This window comes from Schistocerca serialis, chromosome 7, assembly GCF_023864345.2.
Source record: "Schistocerca serialis cubense isolate TAMUIC-IGC-003099 chromosome 7, iqSchSeri2.2, whole genome shotgun sequence".
In the NCBI taxonomy this organism is placed as follows: domain Eukaryota; kingdom Metazoa; phylum Arthropoda; class Insecta; order Orthoptera; family Acrididae; genus Schistocerca; species Schistocerca serialis.
The window spans coordinates 387,010,021-387,014,799 of NC_064644.1; the positions used below are offsets into that span (position 1 = coordinate 387,010,021).

Consider the following 4,779-nt stretch of genomic DNA (forward strand, 5'->3'; position numbering starts at 1 on the left):
TGTGATCATGTGATGTATCTGACCCCAGGAATGTGTCAATAAAGTTTCCCTTTCCTGGGACAATGAATTCACGGTGTTCTTATTTCTATTTCCAGGAGTGTATTTTCATTATATGACCTTCCTCTTCTGTGCGGATGCACACGTATTACCCTAACTCTTACGGGACTTGGTAAGAATGTCTTCCAAGAGTAAAGAATGTGTTGGGTAGGGGCACTACGAACATAGTGTGTGGACATAAGGTGAGAATGTGGGTCTCGCGGGAGGCGAGCGCGAGATAGTCCCTGCAGTCGCACTATCCTCTGTGCCCTCAGTGGCTCAGATGGACAGAGCGTCTGCCATGTAAGCAGTTCGGGTCCCAGTCGGGGCACACATTTTCACATGTCCCCGTTGATATGTATCAACGCCCGTCAGCAGCTGAAGGTATTAATATATAATTCTAATTTCGTAATATTTTCATCTGCGCATATCTCTTCACCTAGCCCACTCCAGCTCTATGGGGTTATAATGGGAATGATACGGAGGTGCTCTACCGCCCTGTGATCGTGTTACAGAGCTTTAGAATCAATTACACATTATTTATTGCTGCCTTTTGAAACCTTGACGAGCTCCAACAACTCCGCTATTGTTTGTGTTCCAATATGTGGAATGTTATTACTTCGCAGCCATGAAACAATTTAATTTTTTTGTGTTTGCAGTGGGAGGCCTGTTGAAAATAAAAGAGTGGCAGCTTGCGTTGTCTGTAACAATGGCAGAGCCCTGATACAAGTGAGGCAACTGCTGACTCTGAAGCCGTTGTCTAAATGTTTCTCCATTCATTTAGGGATGATAGTCAGGGTTGGTTTTCGATTTTGCTAGAAATGTAAGTTTACTTTCAGACACAAATTCGGAAGCAACGCAAACAGTGTGACATATTCTACGATGTCCTTCTTTTCCCTCTGGAACTTCAAGCCGCCTTGTCCCCATGTTGTTTGCGAAATAAAATTTCTAGTGTGGTTTTCACTTACCCAAGTCTCGTCCGACTAATACACAGTTGGTGTTGCTTTTGATCTGACTTCATGTATTGTTCTTGGAAAGGTCACCCTAGCAGCAGCAATTTCACTAAGCTCTATTACAAAATTTCCGCACGTTATTGGATTTTACGTTTTTAAACTCGATGTTCTTCGATGTTGCTTGCGTTACTCTTGCACGTTCTTCAAACCCAGCAGCTTCATGCATAACAGTGTGTGATTTCAGCGCAGTGAGGAACTCACCTCTTTCATAAAATTCGAAAACCTTCTGACGTAAAACATTCTGATCGGATATATTGAAGATATATCGGATATGTGTCCGAAAGAACAGACACCATATCAATACAAATATATAATTCTGGCAATACCGGCCATGACCTTCTTCTTCTGTGCGGATACACACATATTCCCCGAACTCTTACGGGACTTGGAAAGAATGTCTTCCACGAGTAATGAGTGTGTTGGGGTGGGACACTACGGACTTAGTGTGTGGATATACAAGGTGAGAATGTGAGTCTTGCGGGAGGCGAGCGCGAGATAGTCCCTGCAGTCGCACTATTCTCTGTGCCCTCGGTGGCTCAGATGGATAGAGCGTCTGCCATGGAAGCACGAGATCCCGGGTTCGAGTCCCGGTCGGGGCACACATTTTCACCTGTCCCCGTTGATGTATATCAACGCCCGTGAGCAGCTGACGGTATTAATATAATTCTAATTTCATTCTGATCGGAGTCGTCGATTCCTGTTACCGGCTTTGTTTCTTCCCTGAAGACCAAAACTTCATATTTCCTGTTGCGTGCTGAGACAATTTGCCCTCCTGCAACAATTTGCCTAGATGGTTCGTACGCCACAGGCCAGTGCACTTTGACAACCATGCAGGCCGGCTAGTCTACGTCTCCGTCACGCTTGAAGAAGGAGTAGTATAATTTAAAAATAAGATCCCTTGCCTGTTTGCGGCACACTTGGCGCCGTTATGTGTTGCAGCTGTTACGACAAAACTCCCTGGACACACGGAATACCTCAGAAATCAATCAGTCGTACTTCCGCGCATGTAAAACACGATAGAACGCTAAAATATACTGGAATTCACACACTACGGAATGCGGAAACCGAGTGAACTCTGGTTGGCAAGCTGCACAGTTGTCTACTGTGCATCCCCGGACCAGAGGCCATCAACGCTGTCACAGATGTTTTACAGTAGCAGCCGCTTGCTGCGTGAAGCTGAGAGGGGCGCCAGAGGAGCCAAGCGAGAGATTTGTATTTAGCGCAATTAGTAGCAAAAACTGACATGGATGAAAGTGCACTAGGGAAAATGGACGGAGAGGGGGGTGCCAAATGAAAAGTCGCTAATGTGGAAAAATTATTTGAAAACGGCTCTGGTTATATAAGTCTTTCTTGAACAACTGACACCGAAAGTTCTGTCTTGCTCAAATCATTTAGAGGACACACAGTACCCGCATAAACACCGGAACAACATCTCAAAAATCCGTAGACTTCTTCATTCAAGTTTTAACTGACGCAGGACTCAAGAGTAATGTACAGAAACATCCATTTCTCCATACTGGAATTAAATACTTGGAACATGTCTTTAACGCCCATGGCGATTCTATCTACATCTAAATCTATATGGATACTCTGCAAATCACATTAAAGTGCCTGGCAGAGGGTTCATCGAACCACCTTCACAATTCTCTATTATTCCAATCTCATACAGCGCGCGGAAAGAATGAATACCTATATCTTTCCGTACGAGCTCTGATTTCCCTTATTTTATCGTGGTGATCGTTCCTCCCTATGTAGGTCGGTGTCAACAAAATATTTTCGCATTCGGAGGAGAAAGTTGGTGACTGGAATTTCGTGAGAAGATTCCGTGGCAACGAAAAACGCCTTTCTTTTAATGATTTCCAGCCCAAATCCTGTATCATTTCTCTGACACTCTCTCCCATATTTCGCGATGATGCAAAACGTGCTGCCATTCTTTGAACTTTTTCGGTGTACTCCGTCAGTCCTATCCGGTAAGGATCCCACACCGTGCAGCAGTATTCTAAAAGGGGACGGACAGGCGTAGTGTAGGCAGTCTCCTTAGTAGGTCTGTTACATTTTCTAAGTTTCCTGCCAATAAAACTCAGTCTTTGGTTAGCCTTCCCCACAACATTTTCTGTGTGTTCCTTCCAATTTAAGTTGTTGGTAATTGTAATACCTAGATATTTAGTTGAATTTACGGCTTTTAGATTAGACTGATTTATCGTGTAACCGAAGTTTAACGAGTTCCTTTTAGCACTCACATGGATGACCTCACACTTTTCATTATTTAGGGTCAACTGCCACTTTTCGCACCATTCAGATATCATTTCTAAATCGTTTTGCACTTTATTTTGATCTTCTGATGACTTTATTAGTCGATAAACGACAGCGTCATCTGCAAACAATCGAAGACGGCTGCTGAGATTGTCTCCCAAATCGTTTATATATATATATAAGGAACAGCAAAGGTCCTATAACACTACCTTGGGGAACGCCAGAAATCACTTCTGCTTTACTCGATGACTTTCCGTCAATTATTACGAACTGTGACCTCTCTGACAGGAAATCACAAACCCAGTCACATAACTGAGACGATATTCCATAAGTTCACTACGAGCCGCTTGTGTGGTACAGTGAGTGGTACAGTGTTGTTCTTCGACTAAGCATTTAGGGGCCATGCGAAGGTTACCTTCCCCTCCAAACGTATGAGAACTCCAGCTGTCCTTGCAGATTGACGTACTACATCAAATTCATTCCGACCACAGTGCAAATAACCGCTCCTTTGCACTGGCTCTAGCGTGCAAATGTTCCTTTTTAATGGACTGGAGAATGTGAACAATCTTTTCAGAAATTGAAACGTGCATTTCTTAGTCGCCATGACTTATACATTCCAATCCAAAAAACTGATAGTGCTTGCAGTTGACACAACATCACATGCAGTACGGGCAGTTTTATCTCACCAGTTTGGCAACACAGAACGTCCTGTAGCTTTCACGTCTAATATAATGAACAAGACGGAAGTGAGCTGTTAAAAGTAAACTCAGTCCGAACAGGCTTCGGAAACCGTGACATACTCAGCTTACAGACCTCACTGGATGCAGATATGGAGTGGCATGTGGTCAGCATACCACCCTCCCAGCCATTCTCAGTTATCGTGGTCGGAGTCGCTACTTCTCAGTCAAGTAACTACTCGATTGGGCTGAGTGCACCCCACTTTCCAACAGCGCTGGACAAACCTAGCCGGTCACCCATCCAAGTACTAGCCAAGCCTGAGAGCGCTTAACTTCCGTAATCTCATGAGACCCGGTATTACCATTGCGCCCAGGCTGTTGGCAGAGTCAGCTACAGTCAGCTAGTAAAGGTAGCTATAGCCAGAATTTACGGTGTCACAAAATTTCATCAATATCTGTATCGTAGAAAATTTTAGTACGTTGTCTGATCATACGCCGCTAACTGTTCTTTTTCATACAGTGAAAGATATACGCGATCGCACAGCACAGAAACTACAGCGTTAGTCACTGGTCCTTTCTAATTATCAATATGAAATTCTTTATCGCCCTACGGAACAGTTTGCAAGCACAGGCACTCTGTCTTGCTTATCCATGGGAAATGATCCATATTTCGAAGGATAGAAGCTTCTTTTCTTTAAACTGATAATTTTGATTCGCAAGCACTGCGGTGTCTTCGCACTGATTCTCGGCGGATCGCACAGGCTGCTGAACGAGATTGGTCACTACAGTTGGTCAGGTAC

General features: G+C 44.0%; 1 non-coding gene across 1 annotated transcript; it reads left to right on the forward strand.

The window, feature by feature from the left end:
* Positions 1 to 1,573: 1,573 nt before the first annotated feature.
* On the forward strand, positions 1,574 to 1,648 carry Trnap-ugg (transfer RNA proline (anticodon UGG)). The gene has a single exon. It is a non-coding gene; the product is annotated as a tRNA-Pro (tRNA).
* The last annotated feature ends 3,131 nt before the right edge of the window (positions 1,649 to 4,779 follow it).